Below are 11,971 nucleotides of genomic sequence, written 5' to 3'. Positions count from 1 at the left end.
GTTCCACGTCCCCAGAGCCAGCGTCTGCCGCCCGGGTCTGGTCCGTCGAGGCCCCTGACCTTCGCCGCCACCCATGTGTCACAAACCAACACCATGAGAACATAAATCTCAGGAAGCTAATGCTACATTTCTAAATAACAGATGTATTTTTGCCCCTTAGATTCAAGTGTTTGGCCCTCCATTTAAAAGATATAGGTTCCCAGGCACAGACAGCATTAATCAATCATCAGGAAACCAGGTGAGGTTAAATTCGAGGTCTGACAATTGACCACGAGGTCACCGAGCTGAATGTTTTACACGTCGGTTCTGTGTTTGCATGGTTCTGAGACGGAGAATGAGAATTCCCATAACTCTACAAAGATGTCACAGAAACAAACTCTGTACACTCACATGTGAGTCAGCTGTGTGTCTGTGTGTTTGTTTTCATCTGTGAGAATTTTGCACACATAAACATGGACACGCTGCCATGTGGGATGCTAGACTATTGGCTGGCTGGCCTGGCTGTGGTGTCAGGTTGCAGTAGGTGTTTCAGGCTGTGACCCTGGAATATCTGTTTTTTTTATGTCACAGCCACTCCCTCTGGGGAGATGACAGTCCAGCAGTGCCTGAGGGGATGAAACCTGAGATAGGCAGAGCTAAGTAGTAAACAACAACTCCTTTATGAGGCAGAGGTGGCTGCCTGCTGCATTCAAAGATCTGAGAGAGAGACAAAGATTTTCTGGTTAGGGCAGTGGCTACTCAAAGTGAGTTCCCCAACAGCCCTGGGGGTCTTTTAGGGCAGCCCGGTGGGCCACAGCTAAATTAATTTTCATCTCACTGATTGTTCATTTCGAGTTAGGACAGTTTGGGTGTAGCTTGAGATGCAACATTAACACAGTTAAACTGCTGACAGATTATTTATGTACTAATTATTATTATTTGCATCCATATATATATATATATATATAAAGTGAGACATGTACATTTTGCTGAACAGCTGCCACTATGCTACAGCAACAGTTGGTACCTGTAATATTTGTTACTTATAAAATCGTGGCCCCTCTAATGAAGTGTTCCCTTTATTCCTAATGTATTAAACATTTCATGTGTACTAAAACGTGTTTTCTCAAAGTAACAAATTGTCGCTAAAGCCTTTTTTTGCAATTTTAATTAGTTTTAAATCTAACTTTTTCATTTTTGAGGACACACTGTCCTAAATTGTATTTTACGTGGCATAAAAGTTTCAAAATTAAACTCGCACAAATATGTTGTTACAGTATTTCTTTAATAGACCTTGTGTGAGTCCTTGTCAGCTCCTCGTCCATGCAGAGCAGACCGTTTGTTTATTTTTTTTTCAGCCCATTCTCCTCCTCCACTGAATAGAGTTTGGGCGCTCCACTCTTTTCTTTTGTTGTTGAACGCAGCTCATACAGTCCGGCCCCTTCCCCCTCGCTGTCTTTCTTTTTTTCTCCACCCATCCTCCCATCTCTCATTCACTCTATTTCATCCATCCAGGGTGACGCCAGTCCCTCTCACCCCGCCCCGTTCAACTCAGTCGACTGCGTTCATTTCATTCCTGCTCCCATTCCGCGCATATTTCGCATCCTTGGAGAGACGCTGCGCATTTTACGCACTCAGCGCGCCCGATCCTTCCTTAAACCAAAACCGTGAGAAGATTCTGGAGTTGGCGGAGTGCTTTCTGATGCTCTAGCGACTCCAATCCGTGAAAAAGTGTGGGAATTAATCCATTAAGAGGCGTATGAATCGAGGTAAGTTCCGAAGGAGGAGTCCCCCCCCCAGCCTGCGCGTCTGAAAGCCCTCGGACGTTTCGCTTGTTTCTAATTCCCGAAGTGGTCACTGAAGCTGAAATTCCAACAATATCGGCGACATCGTGAGCTAAATTGACAGACTCCAACGTCTCATAGATATTAAACTGGTCTAACAAGCTCATTCATGCTTTGCCGTGTGAGCTTCAAAGCGATGTTTCTTTACTCACAGTTGTATCCCCCTTTCTGCCGACACAAAAAACAACGCTGGTTTTGTAAAGCTTATTTCCCACGAATACTAAAATATATGCTGTAGGCTATTTCTCTATGTTCTGTTCATGAATTGACTCACATGTAACGCGAAAAGACAAGAACATGTTTGCTGCAGCGTCGGGAGGCAGCTTCACAAAGCTGGGAGTGAATGGGCGACTTGTTGCATCGGCGGGGTTTTCTCTTCCGACACAGGCAGGCCCCGCTCACAGGAACAGGCCATAGGCTGATAACGTGCACACAGCCAGTGTTTACCCAGTGGACAGAGAACATTATATGCTCAATGAGAACACAAGCATACAGGCTGTTGGTAGATTTGTTAACGCGTTTACTCCTCTTCATCTTAAAGGGGAGAAAAACTAATATTGAGAAATATAACTAATTTGTAAAAGGTTTTCCCACATTTTCTCTTCTTTTACTGTAACTTAACGTTTTGCAACATATACAGTTTATTGACTAAACAGATTTAAGCTGCAGAGTCATTTAATCTTTTCTAAAAATATGATTTACATTTTTCATACTTTCAATCACCTTTTCATTTTTACACTGGCTCATATGTTTTAGGTCTGTATAGATTCACCACATGGGCTTAGTTATGTTATGTGTTTCCGTACTAAAATTTGATTTTGTCTCTTGTCGTTTATAGCAAGATATCTGTTGTGATGCAGGTAATTATTGGAGAAAAGTACAGCCTGGATGAAACATAGTAGACGAATGGAGGGGTATGTTAGATTAAAGGATTTTAATTTAGAGTAGTTATGGCTTCTTTTTAACGGAATTGATCTGGCTACAAAAAATTGTCAAATAGAGATAAAGGTTTTGCCTTGTCAATATAGTTGAGAAGATGTACAGCCAGTGAACTAATCACAGCCATGATCACAGTCATAGTGAGTTTAGGAATCTGGTAAAATGAAATGTATTATTGAAAAAAGTATCTTGGTTCTATCTCTTGATTATTGTTATAATCTATGTAATCTTGAGATTATTTCCCCAATTTATCAATTGTCTATTGAAACAGAATTTTAAAATCACTAAATTTGCCTAATAGAAATTTTCAGAACCCGGAGCAATGTCTTTAAATATTGTTCACTTAACAACACCCCGGCACTCTTACAAATTCAGTTCACAAATATTTAAACGGCAAGCAAATGCTCACATTTAAGAAGCTGTAACAAAAGTATTTGGGGCATTTTTGCTTAAAAATGACTATGCAGTTAATCAATGACTAAATTAAAGTTTATGACTAAATATTTATCAATCATTGAACTTATTTTTAGGTTTTAAAGATTACATTAAATTTACTATAAAATAGTAGGAAAGCAAAACATTGCACAATCTAAAAATAAAGGTGTAGGTGTGTTTATTTAGTTTGTAGAGTAGTAGTATGTGTGGCCACTGTCAACACATTACTAAATGTGATGCCCTACACTAGCAACCACATCTATGTAATTTCTCCTTAAAAATATGAATTTCAGCAAATTGCACTTTTTATTCTTTCTTTCTGTTATCAGGCAGTCATGCCAGTATAACATGTGTGTGTGGGTGTCATTATCTTTGCTCTGTCTAGGCGTGCAAGTGTTCAAAGCTTTGTCAGTCACCCCTGGGCAAACAGCATCCCGTCGTCCCTCCACTTTCCTCCCCCCCATCACCCCACCCCGTGCCTCTCCCTCTTCAGTCCGTTGACATCTGTTTTGAGTGCTCTGTGCACCTGTAGAGAACGGGGAAGAGTGTGTGTGTGTGTGTGTGTTAGAGAAAGGGGAGGGGAAGCGCAGAATGCAAATCCAGGCAGGTTTACTGGGCCTAAGCAACACAGTATGACTGGCTAATGACCGTTTTGTGTGTGTGTGTGTGCGTGTTGTGTCAATGTGCGCACATTTGTGTGTGTGTGTTTGCCTCTTGCTGTCCAGGCCAGGCAGGCCTATTGTTGCGGCGGCAACATGCGTTGGTGGATGAGGATGCACCATATGGCCTCTGTGTGCTTTAGCCACAACCACTGTGTACGTGCATGTTTGTGTGTGTGTTCACGTACTTCACCAAGGCTGTTAAAGTAGGGTTGAGTTGTGAATGCCAGGCTTCTCACTGCCTTCCTCATTGTTGTTTCATCTGTTCTCTAATTACTAGACATGAGTACAAAATCCAGCACACAGATTTCTAAGGAATCTGAATTAGAAGGAGTAATCTTCCTGACATAATGATGTATACTAATTTACATATTCTTAAGCCAAATGAGCTGAGAGTTTGAGGTGTAAATTGTCAGTTTAACAATTAGATGAATCCACAGGTGATACAGTGACCCTATAAATTATGTGATTGGCTGTGAAAACATTGGTGTGTTGTTGAATTGTCTAATTTTTGTTAAAACAACTATGGTCCTAATTAAAATCAACTTCCAAAGTATTCTCAGTCCTGTTTTGTTTTTCTGACTTTTACAAATTTCTGACTTTGTCAGCTTGTGCATATTATTTAGTTTTATAAATGTAGTGATGTTCTTTGTGTTGATGGCACCAAAAGTGACAGGCATGTAGCAGAATGAATAAGGATACATTTACTGGCTGTGTTTTTGAGGAGGATAGAAACTCTGAGTGTAAAAGAAGGGAAGCCTGTGCAAGTATGTAATGAAATTTAGGGAGCGGTGTTGGTTTATTAGCGCAACAATGCTGAGAGTGTGGGGGGTGAGTGGGTTTGAGGGTGTGCGGAGGCAGGGGGCAATGGGGGCAGTTGTGGAAAGGGTGGGTGGGTTTTGGGGGGTGAGGTGGGGGCTTGGGCTTTGTTAAGGGGATGGGGAAACAATAGGCATCCTCCTGTGTGGGGGATGTTGGTGTGCATGGGAGAAGGGGGTAGCTGGTTTCTGGCTTTGGAGCCTGTGCTGACTTGTCTGACTGCCCGTCTCTCCTCGCCACCGTCAGTCTCTTGTTGCTCTCCTATGGCCATACTAATACAAGTACTTCTCAAAATGTACATCTTTATTTTTATCTGAGCTAGGTATCACATAACCCATAATGTGTTACTATCAGCATATTTCGCTGATAATAAGAATGTAATAATAATAGTTCATATCTTTATCCTGTTTCTGAAGTTAACTGCTAATAAGGGATGTTCCAGAAGGAGACGCTATTACATTGAGTTCTTAATCAGAGTATGTTATGCTGTATTTTAGTTTGTATTAAAGTTGCGAACGTATTTGGATGTTGTGGACATTGAGTTCTTCCTAGAAGATATAACATCTTTTTGGCATCGATGATAGATTTTTTGGCCTGGATGCTGGTGGATTGAGTGGCACTAGACGTCCGAGCTGCAGGTTTGGCACAGACTTTCCTTTTGGCTGGAAAGGAGAAAGAGTGCATTGACAGTGAAATAATGGCTAGTATTGGTACTACCTAGCAGCGTTTGATGCAAGAAATCATACTTGGGAATGGTTTTGAGCAGTATAATAATAATAATAATACGTTTATTTGATATAGCACCTTTTACAAAGTCACAAAGTGCTTCACAAGATAAGCATTTTTGTAAATACAGTACAACCCAACAGATAATAAACAAGGGAAAAAAGAAAGTAATTATTGAGTGACCAATGAAAATCATTTCATCGATTTAAAACCCAAAGTTTACAGACAAGAATCAAAAGCGAATTTGATCAAATATGTATTAAATGTCAGCTGATTTTTAAAAGCTTCAGCAATTTAATTTATTCTATTTAATTTATAGTATCCAATCATAACAGTTATCTCGAGACACTTTACAGATAGAGTAGGTTTAGACCACACTCTGTAATTTATAAAGTCCCAACAATTCCCCCCATGGTGCGACCTTGCACAATGGCGAGGAAAAACTCACTTTTAGGGAGAAACCTCTGTCAGACACGGGCTGTTGATAGGATGGAGCAGCCGGGCATAGCGGTATGCAACAGGGTTCAACTGAACGCAGCAGGACCACGGCAACACCTACAACCAAGATCTTGGTGCAATCCCAATTCTAGGAATTATGCTGGGCGACAACTAAGAGAGACAGGTTAAGGAGAGGAGCCTGGTCGGGCTAGAACTCTCCCCGACTGGATCAGGCTTTACTTGCCTGCCTCCCTATATTTTTAGTATATTATTGATTATATGGTAAATTAATCTTGACGATTATGAAGAGAAGCAGGTGGGCCTCAAATGAGGTTAGCAAAGTAAGATGTCCTCACCTCCTTAACCATGTTGTTTTATTAAGTCAAGAGGTATTTTTAATACAGCCGGTGAACATGAAGCGCTGAGGATTTCCACTGTTGTTCTGTTGTCCGAAATGTACGCCGGAAACAGTGGATGACGTCATTTAGCCATTGGGAAGAGTTGACGGAGGAAACACGTCACATTTTACTTGGAGCCACTTCATCCAAAATTGAAAATCAGTATGTTTTAAATGAGTGGACCAGACAATTAATATCAGCATGAGAAGGCAGCAATGCGCTTTGGTCAAAAGCTGCAAAAACCCTCTCAGCTGAGAAGCGATTTAAAATCCAAAAACATCTTACATGTTTACTGGACAGTAATTCTGAAGGAAAAGACAGGTTGAACAAACAGTCATGGTCAGTAATTAATTTATTTCAATTTTAGTTATAGTCTCAATTCCTAACCATAGTTATCTTAAGACACTTTACAGACCACACTATAATTTACAATGACCCAACAGTTATAGCAGTTCCCTCCAGAGCAAGCAACAGTGCAACAGTGGTGAGAAAAAACTCTGTTTTAGGAAGAAACCTCGGACAGACCCAGGCTCTTGGTAGGCGGTGTCTAATGGGCTGGTTGAGGTTGAAATATGTAGCTCAGCTCCCACAGAGTCAAGATTATGAGCAAGAGTAAAAACAATGTCCAATGTATGACCCCTGACATGTGTGGGACCAGACACATGTTGGAAAAAATTAAAAGACTCAGTGAAATTAAGAAAATCAGCAGCAAAAGTGCAAGACGTGTCATTGACGTGAATATTAAAATTTCAGACCATAACCACTTTATCCAACCTAATAAAAGGTAAGTTTAAAGGAGGTTGGTAGATTAAACTAGTATACAATAAGCACATATACTAAAACGGATATAATAGCACATACAATAAATCTGATTGGAGTTACCAACTTTGGTTACCTACAGTTCAAATGAGGAAAAAACCCCAGTAGGTACTGTCGACTTTGCAGTTTTTATACACCACAGCGAGAGCAAGAGCACCAGCTAAAGCTAAAGCATAATAGCAATTGGAGACTGTCAGGAGAGGTTTGAGAGACGGTCCTGTCGGTGCCCTTCTTGCAACTGCGGACCACCATGTCCACCCAAGTTAACTCATGATGTGGAGTAGAGCAGGAGGAGGGCCGCTGAGAAGCAACAGGGTCCTGCGCCACCGTGTGCAGAATTGAGTCAAGCAAAGCCAGCTTCTGAGACTATGAGACAATAAAGCAATACTAATGTTTTAATGGACCACAGATGGAAAATGCAGTTCAGGGGCTAATTTTGTGTGTGTGGGTGTTTGGACGAGAGCAGAGCATATGTTTACTGTAGAGGATGTAATTGTGGCAGAGAGATGGATAGATGGATCACATTCATGCAGCCATACAACGTACCTTTTAATAGATGTGGAATAAGCCTTAAACACAAACACATGCACATAAACACACATCTGGTTTCTGTCTTGGTGCAATGCTCCTGAGTTCACACTTATTAAATTGTGTTGGTATTGCTGCAACCTCCCAAGGCCTCTCTTTCTACTGGTGGAGAATATTGTCTTAGAAGTGTGTGTGTGTGTGTGTGTGTGTGTGTGTGTGTGTGTGTGTGTGTGTGTGTGTGTGGCGCACACATGACAGTGAACCACCCGCAGAAAAAAGGCCACACTATGGCTCGGTTTGACTCAGCAAAAATTTGTGGAAGTCTTCTGCTGCTAGCTAAACCTTTTACAATCACATTTCTAGAATATATGCACTTCAGTGTACAATCTGTGACCAATTACTGGGTGTGCATAAATGTTAATGCTTCTGTGAGGAGATGGTGAAATAGTAAGGAGTGCGTGCTGTAAATCACTGCCTCTTCACCTTTCATAAATCAAGTTGCTCGCTCACTTTCTCTTTCCTTCTCAGGTATGTATTAGCGCAGAATAAAAGAAGCTTTGCTGGTTTTGTTTAGCTGCTTTTTGATTTGTCACAATGAATATCTGCCTTTTGTTTTTTAACATGTATTTTATTTTTATTTATTTATCTCAAACAATCAACAATGTTACAAAAGAAAACAAAACAAATAAACAAAAAATGTTACATCACAAATAAAACAACAATCCGAATTCAACAAAAACTAAAAGGATTAGTTCGAGAAGGGGCAGACGGAAGCAATTAGCTTACATGGTCCTGTCCCTATTTCACAAAATCATATTATTACAAAGCAAATAGATATGCAAATACAGCATATATTTCTTCCAGTCTTACAATAAACTTACAACAATAAACAACAACACATTTACATTGCAATTCAATTCCTATGTTAGTTCTGACTTAAAATCAAGTCAGAAGTAATCAAACCCATAAGTTGGAAAGACTTTCATAAAGGTGATTATTACGCAAGATAAATTTATCACTAATGGACTAACTGAAATCGTGACCATCTGAATTATAAGTAAATGCAGATACATGCACAAGAGACAGAAACGATGAGTAATGGAGTAAAGTACTGATTGTTTCTAGTAGAAATGGAGGTTCAAGAAAACAGTTAAGTCTACAGCTTCTAACTGCGTCTTTTTGTGTTTTGTTTGGTCCTTAGAAAGCAAGTCTTCAGGTATTATCTCTAATAAGAAAAACAAAGGGTCAAAGGGGAAATCCATCTTGAAGATTTTGTCCACTTCCTCTTTAATGTCTTTCCAGTATGTCTGTATCACTGAACAGTCCCAGAAAATGTGGGACCATTGAAACCACTTGTTGAGAAATATGTATAAAATATCGTTCAACACGTTGGATCTTTTTTCTGAATAGCCCCATCCGTGTGGTTTGTGATGTAGTGTCGTATTTGTAGATATCTATCTAAAGTCAAACTTTTCTTGAAGTTTTGAGAATGATTGCAATGTATTGTTCTCAAACAACTGATTTATAATAACCAGCCCATTTTCTGCCCAGCATCTGTATGCTAAGTTCCTCACTGATGGGAGAAACTCAATGTTTCCAGGAATGGGCATGGCCCTTGAAAGAGCTACAGACCCCTTTAATTGCTTCTGGGCACTGTTCCACACCTTCGATGTGTGCTTGACCCAGATGTTATTAATTCCTATTTTTTTCGGAGCATGCTGACCAAGAAATGCAAGAGTAGATATTGGTCTCCCTTTAAAGGAATTCTGTTCAATGGATAGCCACCCATTTTCTTCATCTTTGGTCACCCATGCCACTATTGCTTTGAGTTGGGCTGCCCAATAATACATTTTAAAGTTAGGTAGACCAAGGCCCCCTCTTTCCTTCCTTGCCATCAGTATTTTTAGACGTATTCTGGGTATTCTATTTTGCCAGATACATTTTGATATACATTTTTCGAGAAGCTTAAGTGGTGATTGTGGAATATGAATAGGCAGAAATCGAAATAGGAAAAGAAGTTTTGGTAGAATATTCATCCTCACTGACTCTATTTGGCCAAAAAGTGATAAAGGCAGCAAATCCCACCTACTTATATCTTGTTTAATCTCTTTGATTAGTTTGTTCTAATTGGAGGGATGAAGCTGTGCTGGTGTTGGTGTCAGAATAACACCCAGATATCTAAATCCCTGTTTGATTTCCTAAAGGATACCAATTCATCTAGTTGCTGGGGCCATTCACCACTTATCATCATTACTTTGGATTTGTTGGTATTTATCTTATATCCTGACACTGCACTGTATTTATCTAAACTATTTAAACGTGCAGGAATAGAATAACAAAATGTAATCAGCAAATAGAGCTAGTTTGTGTTGAACCAATCCCTCATCAGCAATACCCAGTATGAGGGGATTTGACCTTATTAATTTTGCTTATGGCTCTATGTTTAAGGCAAACAAATAAGGAGACAAAGAATCGCCCTGGTGGGTGCCCCATCCCAATGAAAAAGAATTGGAGCAATGTCCATTTACTCTGACTCTAGATTCAAGGTTTTTACAAAATATGCATATGAATTTAATAAATGTGTCATTGAAGCCCATATATCTGAGAGTCTACTGGAGGAAAGTCCAATCAACCCTATCAAATACCTTCTCAGCATCTAAGCTTAGAAGCATTGAAGGGGTGTTCCTTTTGGCTGCAATAGATTGCAAGTTCAAAGGCTTCCTGACGTTGTCCGCACCTTGTCGATTATTAATAAAACCAGTCTGATCTGGTTTTACCAGCTTATGTATGACTTTTTGTATTCGTTTTGCTATAGTTGAGGTAAGAATTGTAACATCAACGCACAGGAGGCTGATTGGGCAGTATCCTTCCACCTGCTTAAGGCACTCCTACTCAACATTTTAACACACCTGTCAAATCTATACAGGAAACCAAACTAACACTCTCAGGGTGACCGTAACCATTCATACATAAAATAGAACGTCTGACTATATGAACAATACACTTACACATACCCCCATGGCTTGCCTTAGGCTCACTGAAAAATAATAGAACGACCCCTAAGCTAAGCAAACAATGACCCAGTGTAGCCTGGGCAGAGGATGGTGACATTTCCTCCGTGGGATTCACACAAAGTGTCTTAGCTGCTGTCGTCCAACTCGTGGAGCGGTTGCTGCTAATTGCGCGTTGTGCCTAGCGGTTCAGCTGAGTTCCGTCCAATGAGAGAAAAAAAACGGCAAATAGTAGTCCTTACTCTAGGCATATCCAGAAATATCTGGAGATAAAACAGGAAAAACCTTGGCGTTGACTCCACACTTACTCGACATTCCACCTGTAGCGGGACATCTCGCCCTCAATCTGCGCTCTTTCGTCGACTTTTGGATGTATGTTATACTTAGCCAGGATTGGAAGAGCCTCTGTGAGCGGGGGGTAGGTCTCTTCCCCCGTTTCAATGGTCACTTTCAGTTGCGCCGGATACAGGCACTTGGCTTTAATGTGCTTTTCCTTTAGTTGTTTGATGACCTCCCGCACTTGTGTTCTCTTTCTTTGCAGTTCCGGAGAGTAATCGTGGTCAAAGTGTATTTGCTTGTCTTTTGTATATTAGTTTTTGGCTTGGCGAAGGACTTGTCTTTGACTGCGTAGTCCAGAAATCTGACTACTAAAGACCTAGGAGTGGCCTTGGGGTCTCTCAGTTTGGACAGTGTAGAGCGATGTGCTCTCTCTATTTGCACATTCACGTCAGGTATTTGGTTTAAGGACAGATTGAATCAGCTCCTTGACAAATGTCGGTACATCTCTCTAGGGCTGCACAATTAATCAAATTTTAATCGCGATCACTGTTTTGACTTCCCACGATCAAATTTGCGTGATCAAGCGATTATTTTTTAAAGCGTCATTTCATAGAACGCTCCGGGTTTTTTGCATAGCCAATTTACCGCTCTGTTAACCTGTCTGCTCATGTGCCAGTCAGAGTTGTTCTCTGCACCTCGTGCAGCTTAGTTTCTAGATGTAGCGGTCACAGAGGACAGAGTAAAGGGAGGAAAACTCAACAGATAGCAGTCGGTTATACGTCGGTCTTAAGGTTTACCAGTTTACTAGTAAACGCAACATTTTGTCAACAGCAGTGACCAGTGCTAGTCGGTGCTAGTTAACGTCTGTTAGTTGTTAGCTCCTCTAGGACGCACCGGTGCTAATGTCCTCGCTTTCGCTGCAATGCTGTTTATATGGATATGGTTTAATTTTGCGTTACATGACCCATTTCGTCTGTAAAGCTGTGCCTGGGTTGAATCTCTCCTCTGCTTTCTCTCCTCTTACTCTCCTGGCGGCACCGGCACACTTCTGACATTTGTCTACAGTTTTATTTTTTTATTAACACAGCTGTATATTG

The 11,971-nt window shown here is 40.6% G+C and overlaps 1 pseudogene; it reads left to right on the top strand.

Annotated features, from left to right (window-relative positions):
• Positions 1-1,461: 1,461 nt before the first annotated feature.
• LOC117948666 overlaps positions 1,462-11,971 on the top strand; it is a 60,717-nt pseudogene continuing 50,207 nt past the window's right edge.

This window comes from Etheostoma cragini, chromosome 8 (assembly GCF_013103735.1).
Source record: "Etheostoma cragini isolate CJK2018 chromosome 8, CSU_Ecrag_1.0, whole genome shotgun sequence".
NCBI classification, from domain to species: Eukaryota; Metazoa; Chordata; class Actinopteri; order Perciformes; family Percidae; genus Etheostoma; species Etheostoma cragini.
The sequence above is the reverse complement of the archived record's forward strand: the minus strand, read 5'-3'. Positions and strand labels throughout refer to the sequence as shown.